General features: G+C 47.7%; 1 long non-coding RNA gene across 2 annotated transcripts in view; it reads right to left on the reverse strand.

The window, feature by feature from the left end:
* Positions 1-1,627: 1,627 nt before the first annotated feature.
* Positions 1,628-20,016, reverse strand: part of LOC111837397 (uncharacterized) — a 50,793-nt gene continuing 32,404 nt past the window's right edge. The window contains exons 3-4 of one of the 2 annotated variants that reach the window (XR_002836651.2): positions 3,006-3,160; positions 1,628-2,850 (exon numbers count right to left, since the gene is read on the reverse strand). This is a non-coding gene — a long non-coding RNA (uncharacterized lncRNA). Of the gene's footprint in view, positions 3,161-20,016 lie in introns of both variants that reach the window. The other variant, XR_002836650.2, reaches the window with a different exon arrangement.

Genomic DNA, 20,016 nt, shown 5'->3' on the forward strand with positions numbered 1-20,016 from the left:
CCCTTCTGTGATAGCTCCCAGAATGTCCCCTGTGTCCCCCCTTCTGTGATGCCTCCCAGAATGTCCCCTGTGTCCCCCCTTCTGTGATGCCTCCCAGAATGTCCCCTGTGTCCCCTCTTCTGTGATAGCTCCCAGAATGTCCCCTGTGTCCCCCCTTCTGTGATAGCTCCCAGAATGTCCCCTGTGTCCCCCCTTCTGTGATGCCTCCCAGAATGTCCCCTGTGTCCCCTCTTCTGTGATAGCTCCCAGAATGTCCCCTGTGTCCCCCCTTCTGTGATAGCTCCCAGAATGTCCCCTGTGTCCCCTCTTCTGTGATAGCTCCCAGGTTGTCCCCTGCTCTTTGTCCCCAGCTATTCCACATGTACCTGAAGTAATTCCTCTTCCCATGCTCATTTAATTCCCTTGGAAGGCATGTGGGGAACGTGGCTAACAGGTAACAGCTAACGCGCGCGGCGGGGATGCCTAATTGTCTTGATGCCAAAAAGATAAAAAACCACAAGTCCATGGCACCGGAATGAACAGCGGGAAGCAAGGAAGAGTGTGGAAAATTACAAGATCTCACCCCCCCCCCCCCCCCCCCATGGCCCTGGGTGCTTAGCAACAGGCTGAATCGGAATTATGGAGCGACCCCCGCATGCTTCTGACTTCACCTTAAACGCACACGGCAAGTTTAATGGGGACACTGTCGGGCTGCACAGTCACAAAGGCAAAGTTAATATCACCTAATCTAATACAATCACCTCAATTAGAGAGATTACACAAGGGGCCATAATACGGCGCAAAGCCCTGCATTAAAATCAGGGACAAACAGCTGGTTTGTACAGGAAATCTGCATGCTTATCACATTTTAATATGATAAAGAACATCCATGTTCCCAAAGGATATTCATCTTATATGTTTCTTTAAGTCTGAGACAAAGTGAAATTGGCTTGCTAAGTTGGTGCCCCACCAGAAGATGGTGCCCTAGGTGGCCGCCTATGTCAGCTAATGGGTTGACTGGCACTGCTCTGTGGGGTCTGGTTTGTGGGCCTCCTCTTCCATTGGAGGATGTGACCATCACATTTCACCTTCACCTTACAGGTTTCCACCCAGAAAAGTTAAATGGGGAGCCTGGAAAGGTGCCCCACACCCCCAGTGGCCATAAAAGGTACTGTGTGCATCGAAGATAAGGTCTTAGGACCTGTTCACGAGTTGGTGCACTTCCTTCCTGAATGGGACAGACTGTAATAGATTCTCGATTTATTCTCTGCATCTGCAGGTCCTACGCATGTCCTTGTTACATTCAGGCTGATTCACTGGCAGGAAAGGAGCTGGTGAATTTGAGCAATTTCACCATCTTGCACCTCCTTACCAATTCAGGTCTATCTTAAGCTCGCGCGTAACGGAATTCTCACCAGGAAGATTTAACGCACCCATGAAAGTAGACGCTCAAACAATTATCAGCAATTTTCCGAGCGGCTGATCACGAAGTCTCCTCTCCCTCATACAAACCTGTCACAGGTAATAAAATATACCTGGATTTTTTTTTTTTATCCATGTAGTACAAGACAGGGGAATCGAAATATCTGGGGGAACATCAGACATGGGGGGAAGCCGGGACTGTTTAAAAAAAGGAAACACAGACATCACCAATACATCTTCTTGTATTATTTTTAGGAAGTAAAAAGATTAAATATAGACACATCCAGAGCCCATTATGGAAACAATACATCGAACAAAGATAAACGATTTGACATTTTACATCAGAACGGTATCATCAAAAGTCTTTTATGGGGCCTGCATTTTTTTTTTTATAAAACATATACCTTCTCGTATAGCAATTTAAATTTTATGTCATCCATATCCTGGCTTTCGTTGGAAGTCTGACTCCGCCCCCACCACCCCACCCCCATCCTCAGCCGTAAATCAGACAAACTAGTACCTCCAGATGTCCTTTGTAGATGAAATAGTGTATTCCGAGGGCCGTCGCTTTAACGGGGACCGTGACACAGAATTCCCAATCATTCCCACGGTCTTCTTCTTTGTCTGCCGTCCCGGACGTTATTCGCAGAAGTTAATTATCGATGCTATTAGGGGTAATCTATTTTGACAAATGGGGACCTCACTTCAGAGGGCCAGTTCGAATGACAAAAATGGGTGTGGCTTTAAGTTCTAACCCAAAAAGATTCCCAAAGCCCGGAATGCTGTCCCACAATCCACGTTTTGGGATTGTTTGGTCTTGACTGGAAATTCAGATGTTCGGGCATGGCGAGGACTGAGAAATATTGACTCGTGAGAGAAGCGGCCCAATCGGAGATTAACCTTGCATCTGAGGAGCTGTCCTTGAGATGCATTCAAAATGTGGACGACTGTGACGGAATGTTTGATTTCAGGATTCACGAGGGAACGTCAATCTTGCATTAATTTAACAGCAGGTTTAATCCCACTTGCATTTCAAACAGCAAGCTAAGAACAATTAACCAACTAGAACACGCTCTCACTATGTGCATTCTTATAGGTCTCACAGAACCTCACAGAATCCGTTTCATCCACATTTCATTCTAACACATAAACACAAAATAAAAGTTATTACTCAGGTGGCTTTTTTTGCAATCAGTGTGTTGCTGAGATTTTCCTCTCACCTCAAGGCTGAGCAGGTATACTGAGGACACCAGCAAATATCAAGGGAAGAAAACCGTCAAAGAACACTGGCAATCCCAGAATCTTCTGCTTTTAGGCCAACACATACTAAAAACACTGCGTGTAAAACATTGGTCACGTGTGCATATCTGAGGAACATACCTGGGTTGGAACTTTGGTCTGTATTTGGTCAAAGTAATTTGAATGAAACATATTTGCCTCAGCACCTGGCTGAGAGAGAAAAATCACATATCAACTTACACTCAATGCATGAGTCAACTGGTACATCGATCAAGTGGAAACTAAGGTGTCCAGCCTTGACCGCCTGCTCTCTGATGCATCCCTCCACATCTTCACAATGGGACGCTGGCGTGGGGTGACCTCACCTTCCCTGACACCACCTGTCAGCCGCCAGCTGCCCGGATCCCTCCCTCAGCCGCGACGAGTCATCCAGCCCCGAATCCAGGGATGGCTGCTTTGTGAAGTTTATCCAATGGGTGACATTTACCAGAAGGGTTTATTTTGACGCTGTAAGGTGTACCTGAAATGGAAACACACCAAACGCATCATAGTTACAGTGCAGTTTCTGTGATTCATTGGGCACAGAGCAGGAGGAGCAACACGAAAACCAAACAAAGGCTTGATTCTGACATGGGGTTTGAGATCAGAAGATGAAAGATCGTGATTAGAGGGAAATGGCCTTGCAGAGCATTACAGACGAACACAACAAACGTTCTGTCAACGTCAAGAAGTGTCAGATCAGAAATAATGGGCATACTGAAGATATGAGGGAGCTTTTTGTTATTCATGTTCCACGTTCAAATCGGTTAAGACTACAGAGGGAAGTTCGTCACTCAGACAAAGAGGGAAGAACTGCAGGAACTTATACAAAGATCCGTGCTTTTCTAAACATCTCAGGGACACACCAGAGTGAAAAGCTCAATGAATAAATACATAAGTAAATTAAATACGAGTTTCTAGAAATGACCAATGAACTCCAAACTAGTACTTTCAAAGCCAAAGGCTAAAATTCTCATCATGACGGCTTTGGTTCAGTAAGCTCTGAAGCCAATTGACTGACAAACGTTCAGCACAGTGAAGTTCCGATGCACCAATCGGCTGCTCCTATTTTAAGAAGTCGCCAGTTTGCAAAACTACAGACAAAAATTCTACTGCATTACAGAGATCTCATATATTTGAACAAAACAAGCAATGAAGGAAAACAGCAAATATGGCAGCACTTGGGACATGACTGCTGCGTTCAGTTATGTGTTTTTGTGGGTTTTTGGAAAGATCTCTGCTGCTCTGGGTGGGTGATCTTAAATTGCCCACCATGTGCCCTGTGACGGATTAGCGTCGCATCCAGAATCTTCTTGCGCTCCTTATGACAAGCTCCTGGCTCATTGTGACCAAAAGTTTGGTGGATCGACAACTATGATCAATCTAAGTCCATGTTCATAAAGATGAATTTGCTAACATGTGAGCAATAGGTGAAGAAAACCAGAGCTCAGTGTGTCTACAGATGGTACTGAGCAGGTCTTTCAAATGGAATCCCTTGGCTGAGCTAATTAAATCATTAGCTGGTATCTTCTCACTATCTACTCCTACTTGTTCTTTTTGCTCTTTTATTATCAGCTTCCAGTATCTTTCTTCAATACCTCCCTGACACAACTGAAGGTCCTGCTGTGGTCACTGGCTCATCAAAACCCCATTAAAAGTGAGAAATGGGGAAGAAATGCAAACAAATGCATTTTCCAACCCTTCTGTTCCACCCGTGAATCAACTAATGATATTTAACACAACAATACAAAGTATATGCATTATATTCAGAGTAATGGAACTAGTGAACAAAGACCCAGAATGCACCTCTGCATTAAACATCGTCAGCCCTATTACAGGCTCGCACCATCCGCTTCATTCGCACACAATGCACACCTAACTCCATTCCGCCAGCTGAATAAATGCATATTAAATTCTCGTTTTATGCACAAGCACCGAGGACGGCAGGTGCATGTTCCCGTACTGTGTCACGCCTCAGCCCACGCGGCTCTTCGTGGAACTCGCCGGCACAAACAGCACGCGGCCATCCTGCATGGGACCCCAGGACACGTCAGCGCCGGATTCCACACTCTAATGTCATTCGCTAGGAGAGCACAGGGACTCGCTGGCCCCTGAACAGCTTTTCATCCCAGGCCACTGTCCTGCTAAACAAAGACCCCAAGAGAGGCACACTGGCAGTTATCACTTATAAACTTATCTACACATACCCCAAAGCTGCTTGTACCCAACATCTAGTATTCTGACCTTTACTTATACATCTGTGTTTGTTTATCATTCGCACATTTTTGTTTCTATTTTTGTCTCCATTTCATTTTGATTTATTGGATTTTGTCTAGATTATATGTTTAATTGAATACCTTGTGCCACCACCTGCACCAAAATAAACTCCTTGTACTTTTTGTAGTTGGTGAATTATTCTGATTCTGGTTCTGAATATTGATACGCCTCCCTTTTCTGAGATATTAATGCCGGGGCGTGCTTCACAATAATGAATATTTCAGTGTGTAACGGAGTCACGGTCCCCTCCTCCTTCAAAACATCAGCACAGTCCATGCTGGAGATGACCAGCTTCCACTGCGCCCTAATTCCTTGGCATGGCGAATTCCGTAGATGCTCTGTTGGGTTGAGTTTGAGGCTACATGCCGACCTCTGCTCTCGCGCCGTCCACGACGAACCGGAACATTCCGGCACCTTGCGGCCACAAAGTTCCCCCTGTGATGAGGGCAGTCACGTGACTCTCGGCAGGTTGCCACGATTAAACTCCAGGTCGGAGTTGTGCGAGAGACTTAGATTAGATTTTAGATCACTTGCTTAACGGGTTGGGGGGGAATCCACATCCCCGTGACATCTGCTGGCGAAAAACTGCTGGCGATGCTCGATCAGTGATATCCGTGTAATCCCAGGCAATTTGGGGGGAGCGTAACGACACCTCAGCTAAATGGGGCCGGACAAACTAATTCCGGGAGTAGGGGTGTAAATACAAAGGGCGGGGCATGGGGTGTCATGGGAAGTGAGGGATTTAGGACTCTCTGTCTCTCTCACTCTTGCATTTTGTTATGCCTGTGCTGCGTTTCTGCTTTTCTCCTACTTTCTTCTTTCACTTTTGAGGTCCACATGAAGGCGTCGATCACAGCCCCCTTCGGACTTGCCCAGGAAACCCTTGGGCACCTTCGCCCCAAACGGCACCACGTTCGAGCATCTCGGGCACAGTACCGAGAACGGCAGCGCTCGGACTTGGCCGGCGTCCACGTCGAGAGACCCACACAACTTCACAACCCCTCGCCTTGGACAAATCACCGCTTTTTGGCTCATTCTGTAAACACAGTGCAAAGAGAACTGGCCATTAAAGCAAACATGGCAGAGGGAGCACTGGGCCTCAGCGGCGGGTGTAAAATCTAACAGCTCTGTGCGAAAAATGACATTTATTTGGATTTTCAAATGAAAAGACAGTGACAGGCATCAGCCATCTATGAATTATTCGGTTGTGCCTGCCAGTATTTTAGGGTTTGTGCCGATTTGCCCTCATGTTCCTCTCACAGGTTGTAGGGGGGTAGTATCTCCAAATTACCGGAAAATTCTTCACAGTGGGACAGCTGGTGAGTAATGTTTCCTTCTCACTCAACTGTAGCAGTTGAGAAAATCTGTGTCACAGAAGCCTATGGGAAAAAAAAGTCGTTCATGGAGGTTCAAAGGAGATTCATACAAAATGGCCGACATTTCACTTAGCGCTTCATACTTCTCAAACAACCACCGAACGATGAATTCTTGATTTAATTAATCAGTCCATTTGCTATTTCTCCATCTGGAAATGCTTCATAGGAGCGGACACACCCTGCAGCTGAAAGCCCAAGCTGTGACTGATGATAAAACCTTCACTAATTTGTGCTCCATTACTCTTTAGCGTTAGCAGAGGGCCGACATCGCTAATCCAGCTGGACGGCCCGCTTATTATCAAAGGTCTGGCTTTTCTTATGTGGAATCACCCCGCAGATAAGCAGCACCAGCTGAAGCCCGCGTGGTGCCAGTGGCGCCCCCTGTCTGAAACAAAGTGAGATTGGCAGCCGCCAGTATAACCTTATGGGTTGACCAGCCTTGCACAGTGTTCATCTTAAAGGTGACCAGAACTCAGGTTGATTCAAAATACTTTTTTATCTAAATATCTCAGGAGGGTTGTAGGGGAGTCCTCCAAATTACGGAGGTCTTCAAGAAGCATTGCCAAAATGTGCTGTTTGGGGCTCTTCTGTAGTACAACACACACACACACAGAACCACACACACACAGACACACACACACACAGACACACACACACACATCTGGCTAATGGTGATGAATTTCCCTGTCTGACAGCAAACGCGATCAATTTCGTCCCGACAGCTGTCCGTCAGATGAGGAGTGAGTAATTAATTTGGCTTGAGCGAGCTTCTGAAGTAATACATTTAGGCTCCCTTGGGGGGGGAGGGGACGAGAAATGCAGGGCTTATTCTGCAGAATCTTCCAGCAGGTCATAAGCGGATGACACGACCATTCGTATTATCTAAATTAGCGGTGGAATTAACTGTGGCAGCGGTTTTAGAAATTAAAAGAAAGATTGATCCGGAACATACGAGCACATAACCGCCCCCCCCCCCCCCCCCCCCCTCCCCCCCCCCCTCACCCCCATCCACCAACCCCCGCATTGATGATTAAACAGATATGACAGAAATAAGAAACAGTTTTCAGACAAAGCTGAGAACGGGGGCATGTGCTTCCCTGGGTGCCTTTGGGAGGGGTGAAGGGGTGTCACTACCCTAAATTCCTTCAATAGGGGAGCTGGGTCCCTCTGATGACAGACAGTTTGTCATAATTAGGGCGCTTTATTCCCAAACTGATTGCTGCCAGTTCAGGTGTTTAAGGGAAAGCTGTTTAAATTGCCTATTAAAAAAGAGGGAAGCTCTGTTTTTTGGCAGAATGGTATGAGTCCCTTTTGGGTAGGTGGGGGGGGGTGGCGGTGTTTAATCGATTAGTAAGATTTTTATAGCACTCTTTTTGGCTATTTGGCTGCAACGTTTCCATGAACGTATCACATCGTAGTTAGGAGACAGCAACGAGTGGCTTAATTCCATCCATCCATTTTGTGTAACCGCTTGTCGTAACCATTATCAAGGGGGGGGGGGGTCCAGAGCCTATGGACGCATGGCAGGGAACAAACCGGGATGGGGTGCCAACCCATCGCAGGGCAGACACACACACCATTCGCACCTACAGGTAATTTGGTAATGCCAGTTAACCTCAACATGTTTTTACATTATGGGGGGACGACACAGGAAGAAGATGCAAACTCCACACACATGGGACCCTGGCGGAGACTCAAGCCCAGGTCTAAGCACTGCACCCCCGTGCTGCCCCCGGCTTCATTCCCCTTCTGGTAAATTTATTTACCCTGATGTGACGCCTTCTTCATTTTGGGTCCAGTGCATGCGACGTACTGCACGATTATATGAATGGCACTATGCAAGCCCGCACACACGGTCACGGACTAAGTGTGTTGCCATTGGTAAACACCCATCTTCATGCCCGCCGCCGACCCCTCCTACTCTGGGGGAGGGCCGTTATCGATTGAAAGTATTATTCCACAACCGTACGGTATCTCGTCATCGGCCTGCCAATTGGGGGCATGACGTCACGGCGGTGTAGTCGATTCCCGGGGTGACGCGGACTTGGGGACGGCTGTCCGTGTCATGCTCTCACAAGATAAGGCTAATTGCGGCTGAAGCGGCGCATGAAAACATGCGACTTCTTGTTATTTCACCGTCTTGATACGTGACGGACCATCGAGGTGCCGTCTGTTCTGTTGATAGTGTGAAAAAGATGAACGGTTTTAGCGTGATCAAAAGTGTTTTAAACTCGTACAAATTGAGGTGTGATATTAATCCAGGTATTTAACCCCAGTCACATATCATAGATGAATAATACAGGCATATAATTTAAAAAAACAGAAAATGAATAGAGTTTATTCAAAGGGACACTGCCACAGGTGCTTTGCTGATGGAATTTTTGTAGCATGTGTCTATATCTGGGTCAGTTTCCTTTCTCATCATCATCTGCTTCCACTGACGTCTTACCCATTGGAACCTGAGCTTTCCACGTGGCCACCCATGTGAGTTTACACTTCGGAGACAGAATATGGCAGGAAGTGTGGAATGCAGAAGGTCACCAGTGAACCTCCATGACACGATGGAGGGAACTGAGAGCCCCAGTTACTGCTAATGTTTTCCATAGCCCCCCCTTTAAATCATCTGAGGCCATACATGGCAGCTTAATGGAGGAAGGATTAGGGGTGTGTACCATCTGGTGGTGGGGGGGGTGTTTCTGCAGTATTATGCAGTCTCCCTCCCATCATGGTTCTTAACATTGCAGTTGATCCTGAATATCTGAGGTGGGGGGGGGTATTTCTGCGCAGCCATCTGAGAGGGCCTCACAGACAACATCTGCGGTCTCCGAAGCACAGTAGGAATCGAACGGCTGGCACCAACGGGCTGTGTCCACTGGCCCCTCCTCTCCATAAACCAAGACCACAAGCAGGGGAACGAAAGGTGTGAGAAAGTCTGTGAGAAAATTCCCATCTCAGGGAAGATCACAGGTATCCCCCACCCCCGTCATTATGCTCACATGGTATGGTCTGCCCTGGATCAGCCAATAAAATGGCCCGAACGTAACATCTGTCCGTGCGGGAGGCCTGCGAATGAGCAGCTTATCTGTGACCTTTGCTGATAGGTCACAGCGAGCAGCTCTGCACCCCCCAGCAATGAGCAGACACCAGCTGCTTTTTAATTGCACTTGAAATCACACCAAATCTCACGTGGCGCACACTTCAAATATTACCTTCCTAATCAAAGTGTCAAGCACAACAAGACCCCCCACCTCTGAGGTGAAGCAGGGGGGCGGGACCTGGGCAACTTAGTAAATGGCATAAAAAAAAACAGGGAAGCATTTTACTTGTTTGCAGTTTGTAACCACTTTTAGAGAAGTCAGATATTACCATAAGGAGGTCCGCTGTTCAGAATCATTGTCCTGTTGAACTATAATACTGGCTGATGTTCTATATCAGTGTGTAAATACACTCTCTGCCGTATCCAGAATATTCACAAGGGATATGATTACTTCATATTTCATTCAAACATAAGTTTGTCTGACGTGGTGGCAGGTACTCTCGTTAAAAAAAAAAAAAAAAAAAAAACAGAATAATAAAAATTTGGCACCGATTCGGTCTTTCAAACCCGTTACACCGTAACCGTGACCTCCACGTTGTTCCGGTAAAAGTTCAGAAAGGACGGCGCTGCAAACGGTGACCTCGGCGAACGGTAATGTGCGTGGAATAACTCCGTCACATTTCATATGTCACGGATTATAAATAAGGGGGGGGGGATGCATTAAACATGATGAGCTTTATACAGCGCCGATCGAGCTAAACTCTACATCACCATTTACGCGGAAGCATCATCTTTTTTTATTGTATCTCGCCGTACAACAGCGAACGAAGGATATTCAATCGCGTTTTCATAAAGTTGCAGGTTAAGGTAAAGGACAAGTAGCTATAGTCCACTCTATAGAGTACTCGGCATTTCTTTCTTAGTTATGTTACATAACTAGACATAAGGAGAGTGGACATGCCGGTGTGAGTGGTCTCGTAATGAAACCGTATGCGATGCAGCTCCCATTTTAAAGTTCGCGCAGAAACGCAACAATTTTCATTCTTTCATTCATTAGCATTATATATTCTGGGTCTTCGGATGACGTTTTATTCAGCATCAGCTGCCGCAGATATAAAAATAAGACGATACAAATACTAGAAAATAAGAGTAAAAACGATCACAGGACGATTCTCGGGAACGGGGTGCAGTATTTCTCCCCAAAAAGCTGGGTTTGCCAGACAGAAATGTGTTTGACTTTGACAGTGGCTTTCCAGGGAGGACGCTGTTCCGCGATGAGTTATGTCCCGTTGGTCCAGCATGTTTATGCCTTAATTCATTTTGATAGAGCTTTAAAACACCCCCGTGGATGATGGGACTTCCGAAATAGGATGTAAAGAGATCGCATCCCCAATAAATCAAACGTGGAAATGGTCTTACATAAAACACGCCGGAATTAGAAAGAAACCATGCATATACGTTTATTTAGGGGCAAGGGTTGTCACGTGAAGCATCGGTCCGCTGTATTAAAAAAAATAATAAAACAGCATATAAAGCTGAAATTTTGGACGGTGACTCGGTTGATTTTCAATACGAGCTCGCCTGTGTATATTTTTAAAACCCATCAGTTAAGCACGGCGGAATCTCAAAAAGCAGAAAAATATACTTATATCAGAACTCGTAGCGAAATTACAGTAGAAAACCTTGTTTAAACAGTAACGATGACGCCCCCTTCCTGGCATTTTAAACAGAAAACCACATGGGGGGTGGGATAATATGAGAGGTGGGTCTGATCCGGCTCAGTCGCATAATTAGCCGCTTTCGCACGGGTGCGGCACGTGTCAGGGGCTGGAAACCTTTAATATGTTACTATGGCGGAGGCACCGAGGTGTGACGTGCGCTTCTTTCCGCCGCGAACCCGCAACCCTCCGCCATCCCTTGCGGTTACGGTGCCTCCTCTGGATGGCCCTGGGCGCCTTTGATATCATGACCCGCACGGAAAGCAATTAGAAGGGGGGGACGGCGGTGCATCGTGTCACATAATTAACAGCTGTTTTGCATGTTAATTAAAACCAATCTCGGCTGACCAAGAAGCAACCAATTAACTTTTCTTCTTCTGAATGAGTGACATGGAGGTAGTAATTTGCCTGCTCCCCCTCGATAAAACCACAGTTATATATGTATAACCTTTTTATGGGGCCTCACAGACCATAAGCAGACAACGGATCCCATCTCATAATAAATAAAAGGCAGCGATGTCGCTTCACAACAGTAACAGTTGCAACCTCGTCGCAGTGTCGAAGTATAATTTTAAGTCCGGTATTATTCCTTTGGCACGCGCACAGGCCAAATTGCAATGGACGGTAAACGTCTCAACCTACAAATTTACAGCACATAAACAACTTAGAGAAAACAGACAAACCCCCCACCCACATCCAATAAGTCATTCCTCAGACTTCCTTTACTTAAAGGAGCTACAAATTAATTAATCCCGTCTGCAATCGCAAGTCGCGGAAAATACTGTCAGGTCGACACTGGACAGTTCTGCACCGAAATGTGCAGTATTCATAGGCTATTGTATCTGGAGGATGGGGAAAGCTCAAATAATACGAAACATTTAAAATGCTATTCTCATCTTCTTAGAACATCCGCGCCATATATGTGGAAATTCTAATGAAATACCGTTACAGGCAGCTGACCCCCATTACAGGCGCTTTCGCTTAAAGCGGCGGTGCGCTTGTTTAATTCGCCTGTCATCCCTGTCGCCCCGGAGAGGTGACAGCTTGGCGGAGGCCGGTGGCAGCGTCATTCTAAACGCTCCGCGCGCACGGGCCCCCATCACTCAGCACGTGGCCCCGTCCGGTGGCGCAGGACACGCGCCTGTCACGCGAGAGAGCAGCGTCGCCTTCGGTGGAGGGTCGGCGGGTGCAACCCGTCACCATGGCTATCTGAGTGAGCGACAGTGGAATCTGGAGGGCCAAACATCATGTGACATCATGCAGGGGGGAGGGGCATTTAATTCGCGATGGGCCAGGGAGCACAGGTGTTTGACAAACCCAAACGACTTATTTGATATCATCCATCCAACCGTCTTTCAACTGCTGATTCTGGACAGGGTCATGGGGGGGGGGGGGGGGACCTAATGGACAGGAAGCCAGTCCATGACTGGACACACGCAGACACACACGCACACAATGTCACCGATTCACCCAGCGCTAACATAAAATCATTGTTTTTATGGAAAACATCACGATACTCTTTACCTAACTGCCAGCTAACTAGACTTTATTTCCTAGGTCCATCAATGAGTCACAGGAGTTTTGGCAGTAGGAGGATAATACAGCACTGATCGTTTCATTTATCTAAAGAGAGCATTTTTTTTTTTCCGGATGGCGGAGTTCTGGGACCATCCTTCTGGACAGATGCTTGGCATCAACCTGTCTAATTACCAACTGCAAGGGCTTCAGACTCTCACCGGACCACAGAGAGACCTGAACTATCGTCTGAAAGCAGCAGCCCTTCCAACAGAAAAACGTACAGAAAGATAATGAGCAAGGAGGGGAAATGGAAGACGAGGAGATCGAAGTGGATAAAGACAAAATGTAGAAACACATCGATTATTCTTTCTTTTTTCTGAATGTGTCCCATTGTGACTGAATATAAGCAGTAAAACTAACCTTTACAGCATGGAATAACCCTATATTGGCCTCTGGGGACACTTGAAAATATGCTGGGCTAAAATTCGCCAGCACAAAATGCAGAGCCTGTGTATTTTTGAAAACAAACATCAGTGGTGGTCGGCCCTCCCAGCTGGCCGCGGCAGAATGCGCAGTGGCCCATCGGCATGGTAACAAGTGTCCCCCCCCCCACCACAAGGATGCCGGATGAGCCAACCTGCGGCGGTATGAGGAAGGGACAGCTTGGGGGACAGAAGGCAGTTTAACACCGGGGCCCCGTTTCCGTGCGGAGTCCGGGGCCCCCACACCCCACCGATGTTTCTCTCAGCCCTGGCAGCGGGGGCGGGGGGGGGGGGGAGGAAGAGACCCCGCCGAAAACGAGGGTGGGGGGAGGCGACGAGCCAAAATCCGGCAGCGCGTGGAGACAAAACGTTTGGGATAGTTCCTCTGAAGATCCAGAAGGTCTGAGGAACGTACTTAAGATTCAGCGGCGGGGAGCGGCCTCTTGTTCCAAGGCGGCCTGGAAGCGTGTGACGCCTGTTAGCCAGGCCTCTCCTTCACGGGGCCCCGGGCGGCAGGGCAGACGGGAGGGCGGATGCCAGCTGCATTAATAATGAAGCTGGTGGCAGCGGAGGGCATGCCGGGTAACGGGGAGTCCTGATGGAGAGTCCGTGGCCTGCTATAAAGCCAATGTGCATCGCTTCAGTCAGATCTGTTACAGAGTTAATCTTGCACTCCGCATAATGACACAGATGAAGTACCGTAGTCAGACTTATTTTTAAATATAAGATTACATATGATGGATTTTCGTGTCCGATAGTCCTTTTACTTGTTTGTAAGTCAGTATTAATCAGTATTAATACAAATTACCCAATACGAAATAAATGAAGCGTTTCACCATGCTAACCACCATTAGTGGGGTCTTTTTTTTCGATGTTCTGATGGAAATCTAGATGGATTCACCGGTGCCACCAGCTCCATACAGCCAGCTGCTCCTTCACCTGCTTTTCATTGCCGCTTACGTTCTTGTCAGTGGGTTATTTAGGCTAATTTGTGCTCGGTGAAAGGCGCTTGGTGGCTAATGGGCTTTTAGCGCGGCAGGGCTGGTGCTAGCTCAGGTCACATGACCCCAGACGTTCCATCACAATGACGGGGATCCACGGGAGCCTCACACCTGAGCACTGGTGCCAGATTATACCACTAGCGGGTGACAGGAGGACGGATGGCGGAGGTCCACGGGCTGTGAAGTCAAGCTTGTGACAGGACGGTGTCACTTCCTGACAGGCGTACGCGGCTCACCTGTCTCATGGACAGTGGCTCTCACCCAGCCGGGCGACCGTGTCCAGTCACGGTGGGTGGGGGGGGACAGAGAGAACGAGGGGTGACCTTTCTCAGGGAGGCCTGCCAGCAGAGTGCTTTCCCTTCACCTGGGCGCCATGGCAACGGCACCCCACAAAAAAAAAAAAAAACCGCCTCCTGCGAGTACCGTAGGTTGTGGGTTAAATACAGCATTCTCCCCGAACCCATGATTAGCCCAGTAAACCTGGGGTGGATGCCATGAGATTTCTGCAAACATCCCGAATTTGTTGTTCCTAAGCTATGTATCAATCTAATCCCGTAATACTGGATCACACATTTCCTAGCGCTCAGGTATTATTTCCCAGAATAAGTAACACCCACACCGTTACTGCAGGTTATGGGAGGGTCGGGTATAAGCGGAGAGGTCAGAGGTCGCGTATGGGTCGACGCCCCATTCTGTGGGCGTCATTCCGTAACGCTGATGAGTGGTGGGCCTGTTCTACTCCCCCGGCCACAGAGTCATGAATTTATCAAAGGGGGGAGGGGGGAGGTGCAGGGGGGGGTCGTTGTCCCTTGCTGCCAATGGGCTGGCACCCCCGCCGCTATTAAAGGGATTTTCTTGCCATTTTTGGGGGGGATGTCAGTTCCCTGCTTTCTGATCAGCTCCAGAGGCCTTTCCGTTTTCTATCCCTGACTGGCTGCAGTTGTTCTGCTGTCTCTTACTGTCTCTGAATCAATCCCACTGTCGCCCCCCCCCATGCACACCCACACAGGCAGCAAGCCCATTGTGGAAACAGTCACCATTTTCTGCAGCCCCCCTCAAAAAAACTGAGGAATCATGACAAGGTGACGAGTCTTCAGGGACCTACATATATCACCTTCCGGTTTCCCAACAAACTCGCCCAGAAGCAGAACGGGAGAGAATCACTGATCTACCGACCCAACACCCGATTCCCATCAACGGCACTGAGAAATCACATCCTGCTAAGCCTCGAAGGCAGCCGTCTTGGCCGAAAACGGTGTCCTTGGTTGGAAAAGGGGCCCGTGGTTTTATTGGCCGACGGGATTGCAAATTAATCAGGACAGTAAAAGCAGAGGTCACTCCGTAAGAGTCTCTAACGTGCACCATTATATTTGCCGGAAAAAGTGAACTCTGTACTAAAGCTGCACTTGTAAATCACTGGTGTGTTCACTGAGATCTCCCACTCCTCGCCTACGTCTGCACAATTAAATCCATTACATGCAATGACCCCCCCCCCCCATCCTGCCTGCGCTCCTTCACTGTCCGGGGGATAAAACCGGTGACTTACGCAGCCTGCCGCTTGCTGGAAAGCCGTTGACAAAAAACATTCGTTTTTTAACATTTGTTCATTCTCTGTGTCTTTGTTATGCCTGAATGAGTAAAAACTGGCCTGAAAGGCCAATCGGACGCAGCCTGACAGGACTGCTTTCTGCTCCAGCTCTCAACTATAATTAAATCCAAAATCTTAATCTGTATGCTGCTACCCAGGAAATGGCGTTTGGCGAGCGGCCGTCTTCATGTACGTTAAATACAGTATGTAACGCAAGAGGCAACGTAACCATGACCCTCCCAGGCAGTGGATGACAAGGGAATTATGGGAATTAATGAGTGGCGTGTTTGTCCCACCCCGGGCATTTTGAAATATCAGAGGCGTCAAAAAGGCTCATCTCCCTGCTATGTCTCGCTGTCTATTCGCCTCAATCCCTCCTCTGTACTGAACAGATTCCCATTCCCCATTTTCCTCGAGCTGTGAACCTGGACCAAGGGCTCTCTGTTATAAACGGCACGGTTGCAAAGACAAAATATGACCTTTTCCTCGCCGGACCTGGATCCCGTCAAAAGGAATAATGATTAAATCAAATTGTTCGTTTTAAGCCTGATAACTAGCTGGTAATTCTACAGTAAATTACAAGAAATATTAATTCAGTTTGCATGCTGTGTTGATATATGAATCATAAACAGGAATTGCCAGCTGAACATAGCCATAAAGGAGTTAGCCGAAACTGTCAGACCTGTATTTTACGTTCTTGACCTTTTACTAATGGCGTTCAAAGGTGATTGTGGGGTACTGGAAATTCTCTAAAGGGTTTTTCATTCGTTTTTCATTGGTACACTGAAACCAGTGCTATAATTATAACATTAAATTGTTAGGCTATGACCTAGCTGATGTCCTATATCAAAGCTAAATAGTTTCAATAGCAACCAACACCACGATGAGCTGAAAATGCCGTGACAGTAATCGGCACTATGATGGCTTGATGGGGTAGATCCTTGCTCCTGTTGCCCCTCTCGTCTGAAACCATCTGTCCCTCTGGTGGGCCTGGAAGGCGGACAGCCGGTTCCGGGCACGGGGTACTGGGGGGGGGGGAGGCTTCTGCTGCTCCTGGAGGGCCTGTGGGGGCCCTGACAGCCAAGGCTGGGATCCACAGAGCCGCCAGCCTGAGGACACGGCGGGAAACGTCTGCCCAAAGAAGTTTTAGTTTTCCCTTGGAATTGTGGGTAATGTTTCACTTCTGTCACCACAGATACAATAATCGAAAGGCTTCCATCTTGATGGCTGGGATCCTGGGGTGTTTGTCAGTATGCGTACTTGACTGTACTTGTGTTTTTCTGTACCCATTTTACATCATCTTCCATTGCCGAAGATCAATTTCAATACTGAAGAACAGAAGTACAGAGGACTGTAAAAATCCCCGGATGTCATTCTTGCCCCTCCCCAAATATCTAGGATAGATCGGTTGCCTCCTTGCCGAACAAAACCAATCCCATGATTCATTGCACTTCAAGTTTGTTCCTGGAGGGCAAATTAGCGAGACCGATCTTGCCAAGGCCAGAAGTACGATCTTTGCATTCTTGGTATTGAGAAACATCCCTGGTCTATTGGAAGGTCCTGGAAGGGATGTGAACATGGGAAGTTGTAGGGGACGGGGTCTATTTTCCATGTGGGGAGATTGTGTAGTGGACTGGTGACTGGTTTAAAATGTCGCACTTAAAACTGTGTACCTTAAAGAATAGCAGGTCAGAAAGACAGGCTGTAATGTAATGTTATTTTTGACTTTGTTTATAGATACCCGCTAGTAAGCATGGACCGTGGTCTATCATGATTACACACTAACGGTGTTTACAGACAGCCTGTTTGTTTGATAGGGTTCCACACACAAATGTTTCAATAATCAGACGATCAGGGTGTTTTTCACTTTCCTGATGAATATAAATGTAATAATAACGTGCACACAGCCAGCTGGTTGGAGCTGCTGGCGTTTTTGTTTTTGATAAATGGCGGGTGACGTCGAGCCTCGGGGAAGCCAAGCGGCGATAATCAGCAGCCAAAACACCGGGGAGAAAACAGGGAGCTGTTGTAATGGACGCCGCGAAAAGAGAGGAGGCGCTAGCTGGACTTAGCGGCGACTGGGTGTGTTTCCGGCGACTGTCCCAATCGGATCCATTAATCATAATTAGTGCGGCATGCCGTGCTTCCCAATTAATCCCATGTGCCGCAAAAGAAAGTCTGCCCGGAAGATTCTGGGCTGTGATGTCTCTCTCTGGAGACGCCAGGGCTAGAGTGATGAGCCATGGCATAAAGTGAGGGGTTTTCATGCTGGGGAGGGTGCAATTCATGATGGGGGGGATTTACAGATGTATGCAGATGCATACGCTCTCCCAGGGTGCAATGTGACGAGATGCCAGCGGGCCGGATGCATTAATGCATGCTTGATCCGACAGCAGCATATAGAACTTTACAGAACAGCTTTCAGGCCCTGAATGTGTCATTGAGGGATATTTCTCCACCACGCTAAACAGGCCAGTACTCTGGCCTAATGGTTGGTTGGTCTCAGCAGCCAGGATTGAGCACGAGGCCCAAGAGGACCTTGGTGGCCCCTGATTGGCCCCCCACTCCGGTCACCTGACCCGTCGAAGTTCATGGGCCCGGCAAACACTACATTATGTGTACATTTCCCATGCTACCAAAACAAAGCTGATTTACACCAAAGAAAACAGCACCGGTCCCGATTTCCTCACGCATGACTAAATGTATCCTTCCAGCTGTTATGAAAACCTCTTAGACTGTATTTCACCTGGAGTTTCACCCACTTATTATCCGGATGTTCTGCTGGAGAACATGTTCAGCTAATTCCATCTGATACAGCAGCACCCATGAGTCGGCCCAGCAGCCGAGAGGTTAAAAGTCCGGCATCTTTAACCGCAGCACCCCCTGCAGTCTATAGGGCGCTATTGTCCTTTAAACCATGCAAGTCTCAAGGGAGCAGGGAGGATTCAAACCCTCCCCTCCCCTACTCCATGGCCAGGCACGTAGTCCCAGCGTGCGACGACACGACTCATCAGTTTCCCAAATAATCAGTGCAAGCCTGGGCCCGCATCGTTCTTCCTCCTTCCCACTGTTATCCTTCCCAGCTCATTGCCTAATAATAATTTCTGTAATACGTGTAATTAATTCTGCTGACACTCCATGCCGGCGCCCGCTGATGGAATGGGGGCCATATCCAGCCGTTATTTTTTGTCCCTTTCAATTAATGCCCCCCACCCCCAAGCCAAGTGATTAACAAGGTATTTCCATCAACCAGCTCCCCGGTCCACCTATGCCAAACAGCCCCCCCCCCCCTTACACTCCCCCACCACCTTCAGGATGCATCAGGGGGTTTGAGGGGTCCTGAAGTCTGTGAAGAGGCACTATTTGTCAGGCATGTGAGGGGCAGCCCTATAGGGGGCACCAGTCACTGCAACGGGGACCTCCAGCGTTCCAAACACCAAATAAATAACCAGTGAGCAGAGTCTGAAGATCACAGCTAGAACATGCAGAACATGCTGCTTCAGCATCCCCATAAATAAGGTGGTTATTTAATATTTAGTGTAGTGTGTGCTTGTGGCCAACAGGAGGCAGCACCAAATGTGTGATTGGAGTAGTCGTACACAACACTGCTGGCCCACTGTCGAGGTCTATGTGTGTGCATTTGCAGTCCCAACTCTCTATACGTGTTTTTTGGCCTCAGTGGCTTTCTGTAGAAAGAATCACAAGGTCTGTTTAAGTCTGGACTGTGGTGGGAAACTAACTAAGTGCAGAAAACTGCAGCATGTTGGGCAAAGTGAACCTCTCAGCTACCTATGCTAAGCACCGATTCAAGGATACAAGGCACTAAAATAGAAACTAATGGTGAAACAGTTTATACCAGAACAATTAATTTTTATTTTTAATCAAATTTTATTTAGTATAGAACAATGTTATGGGCTGACTGTCACGAAGCTATTACACAGTGATTTTCTGTGATGGCGACTTTCAGTATCTGCTGCAGAATCTGAATCCGTACCCTGGACACACAGCATGGCTGTAATGTTTAGCCCAGAATAAAGCACCATTTAAAAAATATTTGCCCAGGAAGCTGTTTATCAAGTTAACAAGGTGTGGCGTAACCTGCCACTTGTGGAAATCACCTGCTCCGACCGGGGATCTGACTCCGCTCGGCTGAGGGATCTCCGGCAACTGTAAATACGGGTCAACGTGGAGATGCAGCTGAGTTTCACGGAGGAGCTTAAGGGCCCGAAATTACAGAGGTGGCCGTTAAAGTCAAATTAATTTCAAACGCGCGATAAATGGATTCTGTCCGTCAAGCGGGAGGTCAATTTCCCGACATTTCCTCAGCATATAGCAAGCAG

This window comes from Paramormyrops kingsleyae, chromosome 25 (assembly GCF_048594095.1).
Source record: "Paramormyrops kingsleyae isolate MSU_618 chromosome 25, PKINGS_0.4, whole genome shotgun sequence".
NCBI lineage: Eukaryota > Metazoa > Chordata > Actinopteri > Osteoglossiformes > Mormyridae > Paramormyrops > Paramormyrops kingsleyae.